The sequence below is a fragment of the Hermetia illucens genome, chromosome 2 (assembly GCF_905115235.1).
Source record: "Hermetia illucens chromosome 2, iHerIll2.2.curated.20191125, whole genome shotgun sequence".
Classification (NCBI taxonomy): domain Eukaryota; kingdom Metazoa; phylum Arthropoda; class Insecta; order Diptera; family Stratiomyidae; genus Hermetia; species Hermetia illucens.
Genome location: NC_051850.1, coordinates 96,581,927 through 96,608,610, shown reverse-complemented (window position 1 = coordinate 96,608,610; position 26,684 = coordinate 96,581,927). Strand labels below are relative to the sequence as shown.

Here is a 26,684-nt window from a genome sequence, read left to right as displayed (position 1 = left end):
TAACGATACACAAGGGTGCAATGTGGCCAGCATTAGATTTGTCCAGGATTATTACTGTGATTTGGCTCAGGCACCAAAGAGATTTAAACCACGACCTTCCATTGCGATAGCCTTAGACCCTAACCGCTAGGTCATTTTTGGTAAAACAAATCCTTATTAGTGTCCGGATGGTTCAAGTGGTTAGAGAGCTCAGCGCTCACAACGGACGGTGGCGGTTCAAATCTCGCTGGTGGCAGCGGGATTTGTTATCGCAACTCAATGTCGGATATCAGTCGACTCAGCTGGGAATGAGTACCTGAGTCAAATCAGGTTAATAATCTCGCGCAAGCGCAATGCTAACCACACTGCCTCCTACAGTGTACTGTAGTGTACCGCTATGGTCTTGAATAAAGTGCTCTAATACACTTCAATGCCCTGGTCCAATATGAATTGTTGCGCCAAAGATTGTTATTATTATAAACCCTTATTAACGCCGATTCAATATGTATGTCTCTTTAGCACATCTAATTTACCCGGCAATGCCTAAAGCTAAGCTATTATTATGAAATTTGGTGGAAAGGGGGTGTTTGTAAAAGCCTTTACATGGGGCTGTGGTATCATTTTGTATCGGGTTTAAGGGCGGGCTCTACATACATCCACGTGGTATATCAAATGAGACTGGTTCAACTGCTATTTTTGGATACTGAATTAATTTCCGATATCGGGTGGGCTACAGGGTGCGGCAGCATAACTTCCTTTTTTAAAATGCGCGCCACTCAGTTAGTTGATGTCATAGCGGAGCGCTAGTGGTCTCGTTCAAGAGGGGATACTGTAAAGTTTTGTCCCGACACGGTTCAGTCGCCATCATGCGTTGGAATAGTGAGGAGCGTGCCTTTGCCGTTGAGGTTTACTTACGCGTGCATTTCGGGATCGCTTTAATTTAGCCCCGTTGGCTCCCGTCCCAGACCGCAAATCAATTGTTGCATGGGTCACTACATTCAGACAAACTGCAAGGGCGACAAAAGGAAGAACTGGAGTCCCTCGGCCCGTTAGATCACCTGAGAACATTGAAGCAGTGAGAGCTTCAATGTTGCGATCGCCACGGCGTTCTGCGCGCAAACACGCATCTGCCCTTGGACTATCCGATCGTTCTGTGAGAAGAATTCTTCGTGATGATCTTCATTTTCATCCCTATAAAATGGCGATAGTGCAGGAACTTTCAGAACGTCACTTCAATTCTCGGATGAACGCGTGTGAGCTTCTTCTTGATGTCGTTCCCGAGGGTGCTATTGTTTTTTTAGCGATGAAGCCCATTTTAATTTGTGTGGGTCGGTTAACAAACAAAACATGCTCTACTGGGCTGACACCAACCCTCGAGAATTGCATCAAAAGCCTTTGCATTCACCCAAAGTCACAGTGTGGTGTGCAATTTCCTCAGCTGGAATTATTGGTCCCTGGTTTTTTGAGGCAAATGAGGTTACAGTGACAGTGAATTCGGACCGGTATGTAAATATGCTACAGAATTTTTTTTTTCCTCGGCTAGGAAATTTGGATTTGGGGGACACTTGGTTCCAACAAGACGGTGCAACAGCACACACTTCAAGAGCATCGATGGCTGTTTTGAGGGAACACTTTCCAGAGCGCCTTATCTCAATTAGAGGCGATTTGGAATGGCCGGCGCGCTCTCCCGATCTGTCCCCTTGTGATTTTCTATGGGGTTTTTTGAAATCCCGTGTTTATGTGAACCGTCCAAGAACCCTACAAGATTTGAAGACCAACATCCAAGAAGAAATTGCTGACATAACAGCTGCTATGCTAACAAGAGTCATGACAAACGCCAGAAATCGGTTTACGCAATGTATGGAGAATGGGGGACGTCACCTAACAGATTTGATCTTGAAAACAATGTAAATAAAAACTTTAGACATGTACCTACATTATAAAAAATAAATAAATATGTTGCGATGCATACAATAGTTTTTATTGAGTTTTGAAAAAAGGAAGTTATGTTGCCGCACCCTGTAGAATGCAGTGCATCTGAATGTATGAACCATAGAGTGGCACAGGTTTCGTTCTCAGATTCTATCTAACCGAAAAACCTGAAAAAAGTCATGTGACAAGTTTTACTGGCAAAGAACAACATTGGATGACATTTTTACAGTCACAGTTATTCAGGCTTGAGTTATCACTTCTGGCTGCCACTCCATTTTTATTTACAGCTAAATTGTTAGAAGTTGTGAGTAGGTCAGGTGGCTTTGGTCGTAGATCGTTAGTTGTAATTGATGTTGATAAAGTAGCATCATTATAACCGTTTTATCACATTTTTAAATTATAGTCTCCTCGGGCAAATTCGTTGCTATAGAGAGCTAAAATTATGAGAATCGAAGTTAAATTTTATTTTGTTGTTCTAAGTGTAAACATATTAGCTTTACCATGCGAAAGTTCCACACAATATTCAGTTATTTATTCATCCGAACGTTTCTCCACTTCTACTGCTCTGCAACTTCCAACCCATCAAGTGCATTCGATGTCCCAGGATATAACATATCAAATCCAGTTCAGTATTCTAGAAAAAAGATGCCGGTCAGCCAGAATGGCTGAATCTATTTTCATGAACTTTGAAGAAAACGGACAGTCGGGGAATCACTTTACATGCAATTAGTGATATGACCTGAATGTACCATTACAGTTTTGAATGAAATGCTCTAACACACTTCAAGGTCTTGATAGATAATCATGTGGGATATCAGATGAAAGAGCTTAACTACTGCTTTTCAGAAGTACCGTAGCTTTTCATGTCGGCTGGAAGCCCGGGCTCAAAATATAGGCACTATAAAGTGAAACAGGTCTCGGTACCAGGACCTATCCAACTGAAAAGTAAGAAAATAATCACGAAGATATAAAATTTAGGCCATGAAATACATTTTATTCTTATATCTGCTCAAATAAAGTCAATAATGGTAAATTGTTATTTTTCAAAATTTATCAAAAAATGCCCCTTAAATTAATTCTTGGGGTTCAAAATTACCAGAAGCATAAAAGATGATACATGATAAATTAAGTTTGAGGGAAATTGATTATATATATATTTATATTTTGTGTGAGTTGACTCCCGCTAAGGCATGTAAAGAATACATTCTATATGTATACCGATAGGACATAGTAGGAATTCTCACTGGTCATTGTCGGCTGAACTATAACCTAGGGATATCTACGGACACTGCCTGCAGGTTTTGTGAGGAGTGTGACGAAACCTCTATACACGTCAGGGGACAATGTCCGGCACTTGTGCAAAGTAGGTCGAGGCATCTGGGAGAACACTTAATACCAGATGCAAAGCTGAAAGATCTGGAAGTAGGGAACATACTAAAGTTCCTGACGGTTATAGGCCTGCTTGAGATACTATGATCAATGGGTACACTATAACCAGTGAAAGGCGCACAATAGTTCTTTAACGACGCGGTGCGACTTTCCCTTAACAGAATAATAATAATATTGATAGGAGGTACGTAGCCTGACATAGTTGTGTATAGATGTAGACCGTATGGTTTTTAGTTATTTTTATATCAGTTTTGATCAGTCAGTATCTGTCGTCAGGAAACGATAAACACCCATTTCAGCACACACACACACAGCAGCATCATAAGGTCCTTAATAATGCAGGCAGTCAGAAACCCCTTCAATGTCCAGGATCGTAGCCCAGAACAGCTCATACTAGAAAAATATTTCTTGGAAGCCGCTCTAGGCGCTATATATCCTTTACCAGTGCCATATATAAACTCTGGCTTTTTCTTTTTTTAAAGAAAATCCAGCTTATTCGGATCATTACTTTTAAGCACTCTCCACGGCGTTAAAGTGTCTCTTTCGCATTCTAATTCAACACACAACACACACTCTCAACTTTTTACGAGCCGCTTATATTCACGTTGAAAATTCCTGAAGTTTAATCAGTCTTCATTCTTATTGCTTTTACAAGCACTGTTCAGAAGTTGTCTGGTTTATTTCTTGAGTTTTTGGAAATTTCAGATCCACCACGGAATCAAATTATCGCATTGATCTGGCATTCATGAATTTCATCCTCTAGGTTCCATTTTTTCCACAGGCATTTCCGGGGATGTTGTTGTTCTTCTAGCATTTTGCCATCCATAGTGGAAACTCTAACAGCAGCATATATAACATATGACCTGTTCCTTCTCGTTTTTATGTTACTGTTCCTAAGGGAGGAACCAACTTCATTGAGATTTTCTTAGCTAATTTGATGGCCTCTCGGCACACCACAACAGAAAGATGTACCCACCACAGGTGTGTTAACCTTGCCCGTCTTGCGTGCATCACTGCTGACCGAAGAGTGCTTTATCTGGTATGGGTCACATTGGGGTTGCCGGTTTGTCCTCACTTTTCGACATAGATTCCGCTCCCTTACGGTTGCTTTTTCTGGACATTGCCACTCCTGGTGGAGCAGCCATGTCCATAACTTCATTCTGCAGTGCATCCTTGCACTCTGTCTGGTAAGGGTCTCTCCCACAGTTCTAGCTCTAACTTCTACTTTCTGGTCAATTTAAGCAGTACTGGTGCGCATAGACTGGCCATAATCGGACTTCCAGTTTCTTTTTTGCTTTGGCAGGTTGCACTGTGTCCACTGCAAATTTTTCCGTGGGGACATGAATTTGGCGAAGCTTCTAAAATCCGCGCTTCGACCGCGACTTGATTGCTTATAATCTCTACGGTTTAGATGTGGTGTCTGGGGGAAGAATATATAGACACATACATATGTGTAGCTTAGAGTTTGAAAATTCTTGAAGTAAGCAGAATTTATGCAAAAAAATATGCGGACGTGTTGCTGAAATTTTTCGGAACAGCCTACCCTTATTAATAACCATGAATTTTTTGAATTAATTAAATGTCGAATAACACACAACGATTTACATACATATTTCTTTTGTGGTACAATACTTGGCCGGGTTATTTCGACCAGGAAATATGTTGCAACTGGAGCTTAAGGAAGTGATTCGAAAGAACTTTGCTTTGCTAAGGGAAATAATTTCCGTTAGTTTTGTATTCTATTTTATCTTCCAAGATTTTTCCTGAATTGTTGTTAATTTCAGGTTTTTCGGAGTAAGAAATGCTTAGCTTTTGGAAGTACCGTCTTTTTGGCCTATAAATGATGTATGTAAGCAGGATACGAAACAAGTTCAATGAGGTTTTTACGAAATTGTCAGAAAATGAAAAGTGAATGGACGGACACATCACAAAGGGCAACAGTGCGTGAAAATTTGTAGTCTATCAGTCGAAGTCCTTTTGGATTCAGAAGGATTGATGCTTTTACAAATTTAGCGGACAGAACTGCTTCTCGTTCTGTCCTTTACACTGGAAAAAATCCTTCATGTATTAGTAATTAGTTGGATTGTTTTCGAAACTGAAGGTAATTTTTATGAATTAAGAAATGTACACACGTACCCATATTTCTGGCAACTAATTATTTGGGAAATTCCAATTTGAATTGGTGTTCTTCCCAAATATTCATGATTTAAAAGAAAAACACGAATAAATGTTTGAAAATCATTTTTCTTCTGTCCTTAATTACAGGTTTCATTTGCAGATTTCTAAATGGTTTATTTTTACAAAGTTCCAGTTCGATTTGTTTTTCCTATAAAGTATTACAAATGAGGGCGAAAGATGCGGATTAACGGCGAAGAAGTAGCTGCGTCTAATCAAGTTAGGGGAATGCCAAATTGTGGCAATTAATCATAATGCTATCAAGATATTCATACGTATTTTCGAAGCCTTGCTGCTTGAAAATTTCTGCCAAGTAATGGTGAGAGTGCGGTCAAACCTCTAAGACAAAGTTGAATATGATTTATGGCCAGCTAATTGTTTTATAGGGAGTAACGTGAAGTGATAATTAGCAAATTTCTTATCATCAATTTCAGCTTTTCAAGCTTTATGTAACGCTGTGTGACAGATTACTGAGTGTTTTCTTTCGATAAAAGTGAAAAGAAAGAGGAGGCAAAATTTTGTAATTTTAAGTCTTTAGGCTTTAGTCCCGGATATATGATATTATTGATCTGTGAGAAACCTCTGATATACCAGTATAGTATCTTATTATTGGAGATTTGGGACATTTGCGTCAAATAGATATTAAGTCAGCATTGTAGCACTTCAGAAAATGACACACATCCTGCTGCTTTTATTTGGCCTTGCACATTCGTCAGGGTCAGCCTGTCAGTCTTATCAATTTCGTCGGGATACCAAATTCTCTCATGGCCGTGTACAGTTTTACCCTTGCTATGCTATCATAGGCGGCTTTAAAGCCGATGAAGGGATGGGGTAACTCATGTCGATATTCCAACAGTTTTGCCATCTGCACAGAGAAAATCTGAGCTGTTGCTGATTTGCCTGGAGTGAAGCCTTTTTGGTATGAGCCGAGGATGTTTTGGGCGTATGGGGCTATCCGGCCTAGCAAGGTAGTGGAGAATATCTTATAGATGGTACTCAGCGACGAGACACCTCTATAATTGCTGCACTGTGTGATATCTCCCTTTTTATGTATCAGACAGATAATGCCTCGTTGCCAGTCGTCAGGCATTGATTCGTTGTCCCATACCTTGAGCACAAGTTCATGAACCACTTGGTGTAACTGGTCGCCTCCATATTTAACCAATTCGGCAGTGATTCCATCGGCTCCTGGCGACTTATGATTTTTTAGCCGCTGAATTGCACGGGCTGTTTCTTTTATACTTGGTGGTGGCAGTATTTGCCCGTCTTCTTCAGTTGGCTGGACCTCCAACTCGCCGATGTTCTGGTTGTTTAGTAGCTCATCGAAGTACTCAACCCATCGCTCCAATATGCCCATTCTGTCGGAAATCAGATTTCCCTCTTTGTCTCGGCAGGATGAGCATCGAGGTGTATAAGGCTTCATCTTGCTGACTTATTGGTAAAAGTTGCGCGCCTGGTACGGTTGCTTCTTGTACTTTTCTAGTTCATAGACTGGTTCTCCCAGGCTTCCTTTTTCCGTCTATGAAGTCAATTGTCCGCGCGACAGAGTTCGAAACAAATCTCCATGCTCGCGTTCTTTGAGAATGCAATATTACTCGATATGCAACAATTTTCCGTTCCGTTGATTGCTTACATTCGCCGTCGAACCAGCCCTTCCGTCTTTTCTTGCGGCTGGGGCCTAGTATGTTTGTGGCCGTATCAATGATAACGTTCTTCAGGTGGTTGTGAAGATCATTTGTTGATGTTTCATCTTCAGGACCTCTATTGATTGCGGTTATTGCGGCATCCATTTCCCTCTTATAGGTGTCGCGAAGGGCTGCGTTGTGGATGGCTTCAGTGTTAACTCTCACCTGATTGTCAGAGGGGATTCTGGGTGGTGTTGTTATTCGAGCTCGGAGCACCATGCCAACGAGATTGTGATCCGAGTCTATATTGGCCCCCCTATATGTTCTGATATTCATCAAGACTGAGAGGTAGTGGCGTTTGATCAACACGTGGTCAATTTGGTTGAAAGTGGTCCCGTCTGGAGAGGGCCACGTATGTTTGTGGACCGCTTCCGCGCAAACCAGCTACTTCCAATAACCATTTCGTGCGATACTGCTAACTGAATAATCCGCAGTCCGTTATCATTGGTATCCCTATGTAACCTATGGCAGCCAACGTATCGCCTGAATACGGGCTCCGTCCTTACTTGACTATTGAAATCTCCAAGTATGATTTTGATATCATACTTGGGACAGGCTTCGAGGGTTCGTTCTACTGCCTCGTAGAAGGTCTCCTGTGTGAATGTTAACGAGGCTAATATTTCTAAATTTGCCTTGCAAGCGCAGAGTGCATAGCCGTTCGCTTATGTTTTTAAAGCCGATAATAGCAGGTTTCATTTTTTGGCTGACTAAGAAACTTACTCCGAGCACATGGTTTACTGGATGGCCACTATAATATATGGTGTAGTGACTCTTTTCCAGGAAACCGGTCCCTGTCCAACGCAACTCCTGTAACGCTGTTACATCAGTCCTATTTTGAGACAGGGTATCGACCAGTTGCTCAGCAGATTCATCTCTGTACAGGGAGCACTTCGTAACAAGTTGTTTTCCGTGTAGGGTTGCCAGCCCTACCCAACCCCCAACCTGGAGGACCAGTTGATACAATGTGTCCCGTTTTTAGGCGCGGGAGACTTGCCTTCATCCTTTTCCGTCTAGAGCTTTTCGTTAAGAAAGAGCTCCCAGCGGTCACCACGTGGAGGTGGAGATCGGGTTTGGTAGTATCAACAGCCCGGTGTTGGTTCAGCAGGCGTTTCCCAAGTTTTATGCTCAATCGTGTTCGCTGGGTAGATTCTGGGCTATGGTGACAGCACATTTTCAACATGCAGTTTCGACAAAAACGTAAAAAGTAGAATGGGATTTTTAACCATAAAATCTTAACTGACTGATATACCTAGCCCATAAACCTTAGGTTCCTTGGAGAAACACAAGTAGAGTCTTAGCTTCAATTCTTATGACTTTAGTGAAGTCATTCGGACGGACAAATGCGTTCTTTATTACGGCGATCGACGTAGACTTGGCATGTGACATTTTACCACTTAATTGATGATTCCTGGGATCCGACAGACAAGATGAGCCCCTTAAGTCATTATATACTTCTTACCCTCTTCTTATTTATCATAGTCTACCATAAAGCGTTTTTTATTTCTGTCAACGATCAATGATATCGTTGGTCGCTTCAGCATGTCTTAAATGTTTTTTTTATTTATTCTAGCGAAAGCTTTTAGAAAATCTCTGAGGTTGAATCATTTTGTCAGTCCACGAGAATTTGGTGATAACGATAAGTAGCACTTTTTGATAATATTATATTTATGGAATTGCGGCTTGGTAATTATTTGAGTTACTCTCCTTGTGGGTGCTTAAGAATTATCTTCCTTTTAACACTTTGTATATCAACTCCTAACGTATCTTTATGAAAAGTAGAAATGAATTAAAGAAAATGCCTTGCACTTCTTCTCTTATGGAAGCTTATTAGGGGCCGGACATAAAGCACACAAAAGCATTTGTATAAACAAACTAAACTATTATAGAGGTACTGAGCAGTGCTCCTAAATTTTACCAGAGCTGTTCAAAACAAGCAGCTTTTTCCCAGGGATGTAATTTTTTGGTGTACTTATAATATAATATTTTATTGATTTTGCGTTTTGAACAAAAAATTGAATAGAACGCGTAAAAACGAGTAATGATCGAAACTAGTGCTTTCCGGAAAGTAAGCAAGAACTGCAAAAATATGTATGAATTTATTCCCTCCCTTATCAGTTTTGCATTGTTTTGGCCTATATGGCAGCTTATGGCGAGATCACTTCGCTTTACTTTAGAATTTGGATATTTTTCGAAAACAATGCTTAAAAGATGGTTATCTTGAGTGTATGCACCTTTAAATCTTACGATCCCTAAACAACACCTTTTTAAGGTTTTGTGTAAAACAAAACAAAAAATCGTCTGTCTGTCACAGGCAATTTTCCCAGAAACGGTTATAGCGTTTGGGAGGTGGGAACTGTGAACGTTCAAGCATACAGTGAGTTACATCATTCTACCTCGAATTTAGGGGGGGGGCATATGTTACAAAAGGGGAGTGTACACTTTTTCCACCGAATATAGTCAAATGAGAGGACTTCAACCAAAAATTCTTTGGAGGATTTTTCTCTTGAACGCGGCGAAGAAGAGAAATCATTGTCTTTTATAGTAAGAGCTGTGACCCTATGGTGAGGCGTTTCCAGCGAGTTTTGTCAGCTGAAATAGGCTCTCTTGGCTGCTAACAACCGAGCACGGATTTCGTTGGCTGTGATCTTCGACCCTAGAGTAGTCTCCTATCTTTATTTTGATGTTGTTGGTTGCCACCATATATTTTGTGCTGTCTTCATTGATGTGAAGCCCAAGATCTCGGGCCGTCTGTTCGATTTGGATGAAGGCATTTTGTACGTCTCGGATCGTTTTTCCCATGATGTCAATATTGTCAGCATAGGCCAGTAGTTGGGTGGACTTAAAGAGGATCGTACCTCTTGCATTTACCTCAGCATCACGGATCACTTTCTCGAGGGCCAGGTTAAAGAGGACGCATGATAGGGCATCCCCTTGTCTTAGACCGTTGTTGATGTTGAATGGTCTCGAAAGTGATCCTGCTATTGCAAACGAAACCTTAAAAAGTTATAATAGGTCCAAGTTGTCGCTTCTGTATAAGTTCAAGACTTTGAATGTTAGTATCACGCGGAAGTGGATATTCTCACATAATATATGCATATACTACGTATTAGGTACTATTGGGACAAATGTCCACTCAAATATTTTTATAAAGGAAATCCTTAAACCCTTTCATATCTGAAGTCGCCCACTTACCGTTTCGGGACTTGTTTTCAATTTTGCTTATTGATTGGAATTTTTTTCATTAGTTCCAACTAAATAAACGCACCACTAAGTACAAAACAAAAGTAAAGGATTAATTTACTACCACCGAGAAGGCAAAACAGATGCTCCAACTCACCGGCACTTAAATTGCACCCATATGGATCTCGTATCGATTTTTCTCTTTCATGAAAGTTCTTTATTGCAATCCTTTCGATATTAAGATTTATATAGTTTTATATAAGATATAAGATTTATATATATTTATATAATAAAAACATAAAAAAAGCAATTTTCCAAAATGTTTCCCCTTTAAAACGACTCCTTGATGCCGGTCAAACTGATTTCGTACGTATGTCATAAAAGTTTAACGAATGGCAATTTTTTCAGAAAATCTTTTGAAAAAAAGATACTATTCTTTTCATTTGCGATGCCTCTCGGGCAGCAGTTGAACTCTTACCTCTCTTCTCTCTTACTGGTCCTCCTTCGTTGCGTGAGAAAAATAAATACAAATCAGTACGTATATTAAAAGACAGAAGAAAGAAAATCAAAAATATTTTCACCTTTCACACTCCATACTTAGATTTTGTGAGGAGAAAAGGGTACATATATAGAAAAATTACTTTTTGCCACGGCATGTTGATTATGTCTATTTCATTAGCATCTTGCTTCATTGTTCATTTTTCTAATCATTTCAAAAAATTCTGGTGGCAAGGAAGTCTATATGTTTATCAGGGGTACCTACCTATAAATTCCCTGTTGTAATACGGAAGATTCAAGAAGATTTGAAACTAAAAAAACCGGAAAGGGTCTAAAGAATTTATTCAAATTAGTTCCGTGTATCATATTTTCCCTTTTTTGATTGTCACTGATGCACTAAAATATCCTTTATTGTGGATGTCCCTATTTGAACTCTGACGTCAATTTGCATATCTCAGCTCATAATTGGGATACGGTAAAAGCTATGCAGAGATTATGCCCAGGAATCAGTTTCTCATGCATACCGACACTGAATTGTGTGTTGTTGTGGTGGTATTTGGAAGGGTTGGCTTAGAATCACAGTAGGCCTAAATTGAAAAACACACTAAACTGCTGGTCCCTTAAAAAATCCAAAATATATGCAAATTGAAGATGAAGATGCACACGGTATCCCAATGTGTTACACTCTGTATGGATGAAACAAAGGGAAGAATAGCGACCCTCACGGCAGTTTGGTGATGCATTTTACTTGAGAGCTATTCGTTACGCCTCAATGATTTTCTTAGTGTCATATTGTGTAATTTCGTCACAGATAGTTTTCGTGCTTTACTGACGGTACCAAAGGTCTCAAATACTATAATAATCAATAACGCGAAATCGAACATATTTTTGTGATTAAGGCTCACTGTGGAACAGTTGCTGTTGAATGGTTGTGGGTAAGTTCGAGTTTTCGAATAGAAAACTTCGACAAGTTGACTGTGTTTTCCCTTGTTCTTTCTTGCTTATTTGAAGCCTTCTTCAGCTGTTTTTACCCCTACATCATTCACATATGCCGCTTTTGGCTAGAAAATGGTTTTTGTTCGATAATTCGTTGGCCTGAAGGTTTCGGTCCGAGGGAGCTTCCAGGTGCCGAATAAAGTGCCTTTTAGGTTTCAAAAGTCAAACACATAGAGGAGTATTTGCAAAAGGAGGATCATTATAAGGAAGTAGTGTTGCTCACTGTTACCCTAGCCATTGGGTACATTTGCAAAATTTGCATCCTTTTGATAAATTCTATTTATTGCAACCCATTTTTCTTTGCTGATGCTACAATTTATTACCGTTGAAATACTTTGTGTTCTTTGAACGTACATTCATCGTTAAAGTGCATAAATGAATGACGTTAGTAGCAATTTCGCACCAGAATCAGTGGAAACTCAAAATGATCCACAAATTAATTGTTAACTAAAAGCAGCTATAAGCGGCAAGGAGAGAGTATAAGATAGAAAATAAAAAACAAGGAAATTTATAAGTCAGCCATCATTTTTTGAATAATTCATGGTTCAGTAAATGTGCAGCTACTAACGGCATCAGTATTAAACGGAAAGGCATTCAGGTCCATCCTGCAACGGGTACAATGTGTTATACATATTTGTAGGTTGCATAGTACTCGAAAGCTCGACCGCTATAAGCTTGATATTCTACAAAAATTCAGAGGAGATGCTCTTGTTTGGAATATTAGTCATGTATGCAAATTTGATTGTTTTTAATTTTTACAATTTTCCACTTTTTCGTCTGCTTTTGAATTTTTAGTGGTGGGTACTCAGTTAATCCTTCACGATCCACTTTTGCACATGCAATTACTTTGGACGCGTACTGAGTCAAGTATGCATACATTTATGCTTGCAAGCATATGACCTGGAACTGTGTCTGGTAACAGTCATTCACTGTGAGCATGTTTTTTACGCGTAATCTAGTGGCTCATATCTTTGTTCCTTTATAACTACCTATAAATTGGACAGCTCTTCACTTAAAATGCATTCATCTTTACGATTCCATGCCTGCTGAAGTTTTCTCCATTGAATTTTTTTACGTCATGTAGAAATTTAAAGTTATACATCCCCGCGTAAATATGATTTTTGAAATCGTTCAGGTGGGAAAAAAGCATCAACCCGGCCTACATTAAGTCACAAGAGACGAACGCATTTCAGCTCCGCGGAGTTTACACTCTCTTAAACTATTCTGTGCCACGTAGCTTCATGACGTTCTTATTGATCTTATGTAGCATGGCTAGGAATAGAAGTAACGTTTTTTCTCAACACTAGGCGTTGCCCAGGCTCGTTGAGGGGGGGTAGGAAACGAGTGATTGACCTGCAGTATTTCTGGAGGAGCTGGGATAGAGACTTAAACACGGTTTTGAATAAAGTACTCTAACACACTTCAAGGTCCTGATCCAATTAGATTTTCGCGCCAACGATTATCATTATTATTATATTAGAAGCTTTGTTTGTTTTCAGTTTGAAACGCCTGGAATATAGTGTGCTGCAAACTTTGTAGGAGTCGATGAGTTTCCCAAAGATGTAAAATGCTATTTCTATTTGTGGAACCTATAGTACTAAAACCGTCAAAAATCGTTCAACCTAAAGGAGTCAAGTGATGGGCTACATCATTAAAAGAGGTGAGATAACCATACTATCTATTGTAGTCAGCGCTATTTGAATTGTGCTTTGCCCCATGTTTATCTTTTAAAGAAAGAATTTGAAGGGACATTTCAAGGAGCACCGGCACCAAAATTCGCGACCAGAGTCAAGTGAATGAGACTCGTCAGCGCTAAGCAATAAGAGAATTAGTTAGAAATTCAGAAAAAAAGTAACAAAGCGGTTGCTGGGAATGATTTATAACTGTTGGAAAGATCTAAGCTAGAACCATGGGGGCAAAGTCTATAAAGCTTAAAAAAGCTGTAAAGTCTACCCTCCGAAATGTGACAAATTGGAAGCACAATTACTCTTGCATTAGGATAACTTGCACTTCTTTTCTATCAATCCTAATTCAAGCGTTTAACTCAGTATTCAGTAGTAACTAAAATTCATCAGCATAAGGGCGTGCGAAAATTAAGATGTGTAGATAGTCAAGAAGAGGTAATGAATGCGACTATGCGAAGTTGACGCACCTCTTTTGTGCCTTGCCGTTCATAATAAATAATTGATGTTTTTATTTTCAGCGAATCAGTTTACCTTCTTTCCTTCGTCGAGTGAAAATCGTGTGCACCAGGTCATCAGACGAAAAATAATTAGTTTTTTTTGTTAACTGTGGGTTTAGGGGTAAAACGTAAGTCGAAATGATAAGTTGTAGTCAGAGTGCCGTTTTTCGACAGGTTGGTAACACTGCTCTGCAATCTGACTTCTTCTCTTTAAAATGAATCAATTTGAGGTAAATATATTGACCCAGAATCATCTCTTGCGAAAAATATCGACCTAATGTCTCGCCGAGTACAAAATTCGAAATTCGCCAGAAAATTCAGAACGCCACTATACCGTACCTAGATCCCAAAATATTTTATAACCATACCTGCTTAAATAAAGTTAATAGTACCATATTACCATATTTATTACAGGTATATCTTTTAAAAATTGACTGGGAATTCACTTTAAGTTTGTCCTAGAACCATTAAGTTGCAGTAATATAGGCTACACCATAAAGGATGATGCTACCAAGTTTAGTGGAAATCGCAGTATTACTAACAACAAAACCATTATCCAAGGCAGATACCCTGGCCTCTTATGTGCTTATAGGTTAGGCAAGGTTGAAATTGGTAACTTGTTCGTACCGTAAAGGACATTGAAGACGCTTTCAGTAGTTTAACTTACTTTTTTGACCTATGGAAAGTGATGTTGACACTCTTGCACATATTTTCAAAGTTGCTTACTGTCTCCATAATTATGTTAGAGTAACTGTGCAACGGAAAAGCAGTGACAATGAATAGGAAGGCAGTAGCATTTCTCGATTGTGTTGTGGGCCTTTATTAGACTCAAACCGGAGTAAAAAGACTGAAGTGTCGTGGGAAAAGAGGTTGATATGCATCTACAGCTTGCTACATTTGTTGCTCCATTGGTTGAAACAAATACTATCATGAGACCTGTGATTGAAGGTTTTGTGTATTTCTTATATAGAGACATTTGAGTATGCATTCACCACATTAGTACGTAGCACCTAATATATGTATATATTATGTGAGAGTTTCCACTTTCGGGTTATATTGACATTCGCAGTCTTGAATTCGCAAAGAGGCGACAACTTTGACCTATTATGACTTTGTTAATAACAGTGCAATTTCCACCCAACTTGGTATGACCATGCTCTTACTTACTTACATTACTGCAAAATGTTGGTGGTGCTAGAATGAACTTAAGGTTTTGAAGCCAATTATGAAAAATTCTAGTAATATACTATTATTAACTTTATTTGAACAGGTATCGGTATGAGGGGTATTTTGTAGCCTAGGTACCATATAGTGGCAGAATCCTGATTCTGATTTTTCAGATATTTCGGTTGAGTAGTTTCTAAGAAGGGGTCCGAGGATGAAAATGATTATTTTCGGCCCCCCCACCCCACCTCTCCAACAAACGTCAAGACTAACACCGGCCTCCGAAAGTACTAATCGATACCCTTGATTTGATACCCTAAATGACTATATTTGCTGAAAAAAAAATTACAGCCCCTTGCATGTATGGGCACCCCCTTTAAATTCGATGTAGAATTATGTGACTCATTGTATGCGTGAGCGTTCATATTTCCCATCTTGCCACCAAATTTGGTGCCAATCGCTACAACCGTCTTCGAGAAAAATGCGTGTGACAGACGGGCGGACAAATATACCGCCTGTGAGGAGTGGCCAGATCTCCCAGCAGGTGCGACTTCAGCTGGCGGAATGGGGCATACCTATTGATGTGTGCATATGTGTTCATGCACTTTTCTTTTCTGACTGTGCATGGGCTAGTGTTTGCTCATCTCTGGTGCGCGGACCAAAATGGCTATGGGAAGGATACCCAGAACATATAACCACTATGGAAGACGGAACCCCAGTACCGGCGGCTTTTGGGAATGGGCAAGCGGGCTCCCGGTCGTCGATATCCCTCGACCGCAGTGCCTCGGTGGTGGACAACTTGGCCACCTTGGCATTTAATGCTACAACTGTTTTAAACTTGAAAAAGTGAAAAGTGAAGTGAAAAGTTTTCAAGCGAAGTACCACTCTACCAAGAACACCAGTAACAAAATCAAAAAAGGATGAATTGAAAGCTGATCGCTGGACAGCAACAACACCGACCGGACATATTCAAGAAGAGCAGCAGTAGGAGGTACTCCAGGACTAGGAAAAGGACCCATTCAGAAGAATTTCGTCAACTTTGAGATTTCCGCCAACGCCAAATATCAAAAAAATAGAACGGAGGGATATGAAAAACTATTTAATAGTAGTAATCCAGTTAGGACTGAAGAAGAGAAATTACCCTTCACACAGCTTGGTGTAAAAATAGTTGAGCTGTCTGTGTTCATCAAGGACAAGCGCAATGTGCACCAAGCTGTAAAAAATATGGTGAGAGTTATTAGAGTGCTCTACAACAAATCACAGCAGGGGCAACGAAATTGCAAGGGCAAGTCGAAATCTGTTGCCCAACGGTGTCATAGGCGACCCAAGTGACACCTAATCGTATTGCAATCAACCTGCCACCAGATCAGAGAGTGCGGGAAAACGGAGGAAAAAGGCCATACAAACACTTCCGAAAAACGGAACTAAAAGTACTGAAAAAGCAGGTGTCCCAAGTGTGAGCTCCGGCATTCGAATCGGCAAAATCCAAGGGGAATGAAAACGGTGAGTGGACCAAGATTGTTAATAAAAAGATGAAGAAAAAGACAAAAGTGAGAATTCGCCCATAAGCAATTGTGACCTGCAGCAAGGGAAGTTTATCCTAAGCGAAGATATTGGAAAAGGTCAAAGCTGACCCCAATCTAAAAGATCTAGACGGAAAGGTTAGCAAGATTCGAAGGACCCAGAAGGGTGACCTCATGTTTGAGCTAAAAAAAAACTAGTTTGGGGAAACCTCATGGCTTCCGAACTCAGGTTAAGAGCTCACTTGGGGGGAATGTTACAGAACGGATCCAAAAGATGAGATCTATATACGGTGCAAGGATCTCGATGAAGTGACATTCAAAGGAGAAATTTGCACTGCCTTGATGGAATAGTTTAAGTTGGATGAACTTGCCGAGGAGTCCATTGTGAGTTTGTGGAAATCCTCTAATACTCAAACGGCCACATTACGATTTCCAGTGGACGTAGCGCAGATGTTATTGACGGCCGGGAAGGTTCGGATCGGATGGGTTGTTTGCCGTCTGAGAGAGCAGATTTCTCAAAAGAGGTGCTTGAAGTGCCTCGCGTTTGGTCATTTCGCAAAGGCATGCACCAGGGACATTGATCGGTCCGATTCATGCAGAAGGTGTGGGAAGAAAGGCCATATTTCCAAAGCGTGCACTAGGGACCCCAAATGCTTATTGTGGGTAGGAAGTGAGGAATGGGATTGCCGGCATATTGCAGGAAGTGGTAAATACCCGGAATTCAGGAAGGCGCTGAGTTCAATGGAAAAATGAGGTTTATTCAAATAAACTTCAATTATTACAGGGTTGCTCAAAATTTACTCTTGCAGACCACCTACGAATCCAATGTGGAAATTACCATGATTAGCGAACCCTAGAGAAACTGTGACGGTGGCATATGGGTTACAGATTCGGCTGGTGGAGTGGCGAAATGAACATGGGGTCGCCAAGCCATACAATGTACTGGGAGTCAGACATGCAGCGGCTTTGTGTGGGCGAAAATAAACAGGGCAAATGTGCACAGCTATTACTCCCCGCTAAGTCTGACACTGTCCGAATTCGAGGAAATGCTTGACAGTCTTGTTGTCGACGCAAGGGGTCATAATCCAAGGGTGATTACCGGTGACTTCAATGCTTGGGCCCGTGAGTGGAGTAGCAGAGAGACAAATGCAAGGGGCCGCAGTGTATTAGACGCTTTTGAACAGTTGGATATAATTCTGGTCAACGAAGGTTATATAAACACCTTTCAGAAAGGGGGGTCTGCCTAATTCGTAGACCTAACTTTTGTCAGCCCTGCGCTGGCCCGTGGCATGTCCAGGTGCGATCTTCTTTGGGCTATGGGTGGAGTCACCGGGCAGAAGACCATCATGCTCAAAACCGAGATGTCAGGTTGATCTGTTGAAGCTCTGGATGAACAGACCTTCATAGAGGTGTGGGTAGACCAATCTAATAAAGCAGGCGCCTTCTACGGAAAGGGCTGTCTATGTCGCCCAATGTATCGCCAAAGCATGTGACGCGTCCGTGCCTAGGACGTGCTCATTCCCCAGTAGAAGACCAAACTACTGCTGGAATACTGAACTTCGATCAGCCTGTCACCAAACCAGAAGAGTGGCTCAGAGAGCGGTAGGCAGAATCGACGAAGGGCAAAAAAAGCGCGCCTATAAGGAAGCCCGCAAAACCCTCATGCTCGCCATCCAACGGAGCAAGAGGGAATGCTTTAAGGAGCTCTATTCGGAAGCGGGCGTAAGCCCGTGGGGAGCGCCTATATAATCGTGATGCGGCTATTCAGAGGCCGATCATCTCCGTAGATCACGTGCACTTCACTCTTGTTAAAAATTATCAAAGGGTTATTTCCTCAGCAAAAGGAGGGCATAGACAGCTTCCAGCGACCTCTGAATGTGACGGGAACACCGCCAGTCACCAGTAGCGAGCTGCTGGAGATCTGCGCTAGGATAGAAGACAACAAAGCTCCGGGTCTGAATGGCGTGCCGAATAAGACCCTTAAGCTTGCCGTGAAATCCTAATCGGACAAGTTCGCTGGGTTATTCGAAGCGTGCATGTCCGGGGGGATATTTCCTGCACCACGGAAGCGTTAAAAGTTGGTGCTACTGTTCAAGGCTGGCAAACCTTCAGGTGAGCCAACCTTCTGCAGACCTATTTATCTTTTGGACACTTATTAATCGCGGTTGTTGAGAGCCAGGGAGGCCTCTCAGATCGACAGTATGGGTTCTGTAAAGGCAGATCAACCATTGATGCCATCAAAATGGCTACTGGCTTGGCCGAAAATCCAATCCACGGAAAGGGCAATACTAGCAAATATTGTGTGGTCGTGACTCTGAACGTGAGAAATGCATTAAATTCGGCCAATGCGAACCTAATACGGCAATCTCTCGCTTATCGCTTATCTTGCAGCTATTGTCAACAGCTATTTACAATGACGGAGGCTTTGGTATTACCAGGAGTACATTGTCTCTGCGGCTGTGCCACAGGGCTCCGTATTAGGCCCACTGCTGTAGAATATCATGTACAACGATGTACTTAATCCTGCCCTTCTGGAGATGCTGAGTTATACTCATGCCAAGCGATCACTGCTGTTAAGGGTTGGCTAAAGAGTTCTGGTCTGACACGGACGAAGCGGTCCTCATCACCAAGCGCCGTAAAAGAAATTTTGCTTGTATTCAAATTGGGAATCATATCATCACTTCTAAGCCTGCCACCAAATACTTGGGTGTGATGATAGGCGGGACCTAAAATATTATCAATGTGGACAGTCGTTTGTAGACTACTCGGAAATATGTAGTACACAATAGTTTTCTTGCTTTAGATACACGCTATTTACATAAAAGAAATATAAGATTCATCTGCATGAAGTATTCGACTCTATTCTTCAATATTCCATGAATTACATTAATACTCGCCTATTTTCTTAGCTTAGGATGGAGTAATGAATAAGCGTCAAAACTTCGTTTAACCATGAGTAATATGTGGCATATAGAGATTTTCACTAACAAACACTATGGGTAATAACCACCGAAGTAAAGTTTGAGTTTACGGTTAACAAAGAATTTCACAAGACCGAAAACTTTCCGTTCAATATTAGTTTTTTAATATTTCGATGAAGTAAAGATTTACGGTAGACCATGACGAAAGAGAAACGATTGATTAAATTACCTTCGACATCTATTTATTTTAAAACCATTAAACAAAAATTGAAATGTAATATGTTCGAGAAATCAAAAGATGCTGTTTCAGCAATGCGTAAGAACTTGTATCTAGCATTCCTTTAAACAAATATCTGGAATATAACAAATATAAACTAGAAGCAAATTGTTGACGAAGTTTGTTGCCACGAATGAAGCACCCAATCAACTGAGAACCGAAATCTTTCAGACCAGGTTCAGTTGAATGGTTTGCATGCTTTACATTAACTCGTTTTCTCAGTTCTTGATTTCAGTTGAATTTCGTTTCTATTTTATAACGAATATGTGTTCAGGAGAAAAGCGAGGCCACACTGAAGTCATGAAGCGGCGTGATACATTGTAGTTATATATTCACCTTTTGATTATTTTATTATTACTCTTAATTCCATTCTGCTATTGAAATCAATCATTTAATGTCTTAATCACTGTAAACAATTTAAATATCATGACCCAGTCTTCGTTCAGAACAGGAACACTTTCCCAGAACTTTATGACAAATAGGGAAAGTGAAGAGAAATTTAATTAAAAGAAAACGCCATCTTCGTGTATTTAACAATGGAGTAGTGGAGAGAGTGAATAGGGGTGGGTACAATATTCTTAAATGGCACCATTTGAACTAATTTCGAAGCAACGCAGGAGAGAATGCGGGGGAAGAAATTTCTGCACGGGCACTGTGGGGTGGGGTGGCAATGCGATGACGTTTGTATGTATCATCCGCCTCCCCCCATTTCAGCTCTCGTCTACTAGCTTTACCGCTGATGATGATGAGCTACGTCATAGTAATCACACTCATTCATAGTCCTCATTTCCAACCCCAGCAGCTCCGAGGTACTGTTTTGCAGTGTGTTGATATTTAAAAAGTACAAAGTTCTTAAAACAAGGTCAATGTTAAAATGTAAATGAAGTCCGGTGCACTGGTTTCGGGCGAAGCAGAGTGGGACAGATTGGAATTTCTATCGATTTTCGAGATGATAACGTGGGGGTAATGGGTAGAAGCAGAGCAGACGACAACACGTCTTCGTCGCCTTGCTTTGTAGGATTGCTAGACATTAGGCGTCTTTCGTCTAATTAAGTTTCGAATGCCTCCTCCTCTTCTCCCATTTTCAGAGAACAGAAAATCGCAGACAAGGTCGCGTGCTTACGGAAGACTTTTAATTGAGTTGGAGAATGTTATAAATAGGTCAGGAAACTCGAGGACAAGTTAAATTTGGTGGAGGCTTTGAATTCCTTCTTTGTAATTGTTAACGTCAGCATATGCGGGTACTATTTTTGGGCATTCCAAGATGAATCGGAATAAATGGGATTCAAGTGACGAGGTTTAGAATGTGTATGTATATGTAAGTATGGAAGGAATATGTTCAGCGTTTAGTTATCGTATTGAATTCTTCTTTTCGGTAAAAAGTTGCATTTAGTTTGCCAACCTAGAGGTTTTATCAAGTTTATTTGGAAATTTGAATTTCACGAAACGCCTAAATAACTACGATAATTCAGTGATATATGATGTGTCTGGATAAATTAAACAAAAAATATATTGCCGAAGATGGAACTGTGACTACTTTGTGGACTGTTTTTCCAACCTTGCAGGGTGCTTTGAACCCGTTTTGCACCATAAATGAGATTCAGATCAAAATGCTTCATTTTGAATATTGTAATGATTCTGAACGTACTACGTTCTTTCGTATATTCCCTGTTTTTATTACCCATTACATTGTTCCATTGCGCGGCCATTTATTTTTGCAATGGCATCTGGCATTCTCATCTTCCCTGCTCTTCGCATCGCACATATAAATGGCTTTCGTTGCCGTCGTCATTGAGGGGTTGGTGGAGCACCATCCGTTCAATTTGAAAGTGGGTAAGAAAGAATTTGCTGTACTCGTATAGCGATAGGTCTCAGCTTTCATTTCACATTTTCCATTTTCGTCCCTTATCGATCGCTTGAAAATTCAATTTATGTGTCTTCCGACAGTCTTCGCCTATACTTCTTTCAAAAAAATAGCATTGCCAATAGCCCTATGTGAAAACTATTTGACTTTGGTTACATCGTTTACTAATGACATACTATGTATATGATTTTCGTCGGATAATAGGCTCTTCATGAAATGGGGGTGGTTTGCAATTCGCAAAAACCCACATTGGATGATATCGATTTTCTATTAAGGATGTAACATTTTTCCCTAATCAGTAGTACCGATTTCTGAATGTTTTTAATTATCAGTACATAGTCCTTCATGCCACACCTCATACCCGATTATTTTTCTTTGCTTTCGAGAGAGACTCTGCAAAGTTGATCAACCAACAAATGCAATAAATGCTACCAGTAAAAGTTTCTTAGAAATTGCGATTGTATTCACTATGTATGAAAAGTGTAACCTTTAAAGTTGGCAATTCTGGCGTCAACTGTAAGGGATAGTCCTAGTGTTGAACGCTCACCTACACCGCATTTGTCCTAGCTCATGCCTCCGCATGTGCGATATTTATCGCGAAAAACATATTTCGTTAGGTTTTGTTCGTGGGCGAAATAATAATGCCAGCACGCTGGATTGGGAAGGGTGTTCCCGCTTCCATTCTTATGACTGTCTATTCTGTGAGTATGGACGATCATCCTGTAAATCCCGTTTGTAAGTGCTATTGTAGAAATCGGAAGAAAGCAGTATTGCATCATGTGGGGAGACTGTTATTACTGGTTTTGTAAACCCTCCATCTCTATATGTATATACGTATATACTATGTTATACATACTATACTTTCTGCTGTCGGCTGTACTTCTTCTAGTTTGTAAGACGAAGGGTGTCTTCTACCTAAGTTCTTACAATGCATAGTATGCAGATAACCGCTTTAATATGTTGAAAACGATTTAAGTTTCCGTAGAGGAAATGAAGGGGGCGAGAGGTTTGACCGTTGTCAACCGCGAACACAGAAACTAATACATGGCTATGACTAGTCACTGTAGTAGAGGGAATTATGGCGGGATGCAGAATAGATTTGCGCATGACATCGCACGTACTCAGTGAAAAGAGGAGTAACGAAGGAGCAAAAAGATGGGAAGTAGTGAAGTAACCATTTGAACGCAGATATTCTCTTGGATCTGCATTCCTAGATGTTCAAAACATAACCATTTTCTTGATACACGTTTAAAAGATAAGGTATGAGTTGGAAGGTGAATCCACCTCACCTTAAGGAGGTTGGTTTTTTGCAGAAACTCCGGGAAATTGTACATATGTAGTTCTTCTCCTTCAATGACTATTCATACACATTCGTTTTGCTTGTGTGGTGGAATTTTTTATGTACGTGTAGGGGAGCAAAAGTGGATAGTGAAATCCGTAAATATAAGTTGGGTGATTTTCATAGCAGTCAGTTAAGAGAAAAGAAAGTTTCGGAAAGCTTGGCTGGAACAGTTTACGTATATGCACACATTTTAACTGCTTAGAGTGTATGCGCATACTCACCTCAACTTCCTATTGTATGACTGCTAGTTCACAAATGGAACTCGCATACGGGCACTCATTTGCGTCTATAGCGCGCGATTTGCTTATCCTTTTCCTTTTTCACGTAAGAAATTCGGTTGTAGCAACTTTGCATGCTTTTATATCCTTCTATTTTTATTGGGAAGTACCCAAAGTATGGTAGGAAATCGTTTGCTTGTGTGTCACCGCGATGTGTACATATTTACATAAGACGACTAGTATATTTACCCATGAGATTTCCCGAAGATGTAACTCGATTTTACGGATTTTTATTTTTTTTATATCTGGAGAAAATTGACGAAGTGGAAAAGAGTAGAAGAAGGCGAAAGCGGAACTGTGTACATCTTCCAAAATAAAATTAAAGAAAAATTGCTCCTTTGATTTTTGGGTGTATTTTAGAAGAAAATTTTGTAGTGAATATAGAATTACATACATATGTGGTTTGGAAAATATTGGGGAGGGTGCATTTCTCGACATAAATATTGAAAGGTTTATGTTTTCTTTGCAATATTTATACGGTCTAAAAAGGGCAGACAAATAACTAATAATAATAATAATAATCGTTTGCGCAACAATCCATATTGGATCAGGGCCTTGAAGTGTGTTAGAGCACTTCATTCAAGACCGTAACGGTACACTAGGAGGCAATGTGGTCAACATTGCGCTCGACAAATAACTGCCTTGTGTAAATTATAGTATAAATTATACAGGTAAATACCACATTTTTCAGAAGTGATTAGAAAAAGAAATAAAGCCTAAACTAGTATATTTGATTACCCGTTCGATTAGGATTATGCACATCAGCGCTAGGTGAAAGAATATTCAAATAGAGCATCGGTAGATGAATAACAACAAACAAATTTCGAAAGTATGGTGAATGAAATGTTTATTGAAGGTAGAAAAAGGGAGTGAGGGTAAGGAGATGTATTTTATCGCATCTGTTCTTTACAAAATTGATTGGAAGCAAATTCATACATACGCGTATATGTACAGGAATAATTCCTGATATACCTATATACGAATAGTGATCCAAAAGTAATGGCAATTGACCTGTAAATACACAATTGAAATTATAAACGTAATTTATGTTCCTACATGGTCGCCAACCAGACCAATATATTTGGTCCATCCTTCTAAAGTTTTATTACCAATTATGGGGGAAACTACATTAGGAGGGTTTCAATTTTTTTTATTACATAGCTCGCTAAGTTAAGGAGTTGTATGCGTATGCGTTTGGGATTTTTTAGTGGGAAAAATTAATTGTAATTCAATAAATTGGTTGTCTTTGCTGACGATCTGACAGCCTACATGGCACACAAGAAGGTGACTGAGGTTTCACCTCAGTCAGAAGATGTTCAATGATATTAAGTTCTTCACGAACAGTGTGAAACGATGCTATTTCGAAATTCCTTGGCGTACGCCAGTAGGAACTTGAAGAGGAATTGGAGAGATTTGCACATTGTCGCGAACGAGGATAGTTCTGAGCGTATTCCTCATAAGAAGTGCGTTAGATACCTGGGAGTGCGTCTTGACTAGCGTCTCCAACGAGCATGTTCAAGTCGCACTAGAAAGAGCTCACAAGGCATTCATGTCTCATCGAAGACTTTTATGCTCTACATCTAAGCCAGAAAGTTAAGATTATTTGCTATCTTACTTTGGTTAGACCCGTGCTCACCTACGGGTGTGCTATTTGGTTTAATTTGAGTGCTAGCCAAATGGAGAAAATAAGGATCTCTGAAAGGAAATGTCTGCAGGCTTGCACGGGGCTTAATAGGACTGTTTCGTCAAACTATGAGCACTATGTAACTAATGAAGTTATGTATGCAGTTGCTGCTGTGCCGAAAATCGACACAGTTATTGTCAGATTGATTCGGCATCATATAGTGCGATCTGCTTCGCATGGCGAGAACCCTTGGGTTTCGCAGTCGTTCTACCCAATTGATGGGTATTTTGAGAAAACTCTCACTACAGGCTTCATTCCTCCAGAAGCGTTCGTGTATCTTGACAGGAATGGTCTAATTCCGGTCTAATTGCCGGTGATCCGATTATGTATCATATAAATAGACGGGTCACGGACAAAAGGATAGAATACCCCCCGAACTTGACTGTGGGGGTTCCGGGATTCGACTGAAGATACTCCAATTTAAGTTTAAGTTTTTTATTCATGATAGTGACTTACGCTAATACATAATTGATTAATTCTAGCTTAAATATTAAGCTTAACTAACTTAGCTTTATTTCAATGGGTGGCTATTACAATTGTTTGGCCTACCCGACCTTCTGTGTAATTTATTACTTTAATTGCATTAATTTTAATACATAAATCTTCACATTTCTTTTGTACTAAACTGAACTATTTAAAGACTGCGCTTGCACTAAAAGCGCCAGAAGGCATTACTTACTTACTTAAATACTTAAAACTACTAAGTCTAAACTTAATCTAACTTAATCTAACAATAAATACTTAACCTACTATATACAATAGCACATTACATATCTTGTGCTTAGCCTCGATGTACCCCTACCAGGCAGGGAGAATCATATAGGGAAAGGATGGCGGGTTTAAGAGCTTCGCTCACTATTTGGCAGGGCCTTAGGAAGTTGGCCAATGGGAAGGTGCTACCCTGTTGGTAGAGTTGCCGGATTAGTGGATTTGGATGATTCTCCGTTCTTTCGAAGAACCGTTCCACCAAGTTGAGAACGAATTCTCGAAGAGGTTGTACCTTGGCGCGCCGATATACCTCGGCGTTTTTTCCAACCTTCTTGGTTTTCCAGTTATAGGAAAGACCAGTGCAGTACCTTAATATCCGGCGTTCGAATGCCTCACATTTGGACATGGTTCGGGTGGAGCAAGTGATCCACGTGGGCGCTCCATAGCAGATAATGGGTCTGATCAGGGTCTTGTAGAGAGTCAGTTTGGCCTTGGTGCTGAGTCCTACCTTCTTTCGAAGAAGAAAGTAGATCCTACTGAATGCACCGCGTGCCTTACCGATAGCGAGCTCAAGATGTGGCTTGAACTTAAGGAGTTCGTGAAGTTTAACTCCTAAGTACTTGATGGTCTGGGAATTGCTCACTATAGTGTTTCCGATCTTCATTTTCAAGCGTTTAGCTTTTCTATGGATTCCTCTAGAACCTAGGTATCTAGCTTTCCTCCGGAAGGTGCAGAATTGCGTTTTGGCCTCATTAATCTTAATGCCCCATGCCAGGTAATATTTGCCAAGGTCTTTCAAGTATCTCTCGACCGCTTTGGCTGCCCTGTTGGGGTGGAGGCTTGAAGCGAAGATGAGAGTATCATCGGCATATTGAACAAGTTCGGTGCCGGGCTCGGGAGTTGGGAC

General features: G+C 40.3%; 1 long non-coding RNA gene across 1 annotated transcript; it reads right to left on the bottom strand.

The window, feature by feature from the left end:
• Positions 1–2,065: 2,065 nt before the first annotated feature.
• Positions 2,066–20,331, bottom strand: LOC119649785. Its single transcript, XR_005249187.1, has 3 exons — positions 19,854–20,331; positions 2,412–2,849; positions 2,066–2,345 (listed from the first exon to the last, which is right to left on the bottom strand). It is a non-coding gene; the product is annotated as an uncharacterized LOC119649785 (long non-coding RNA).
• Between the last annotated feature and the right edge of the window lie 6,353 nt (positions 20,332–26,684).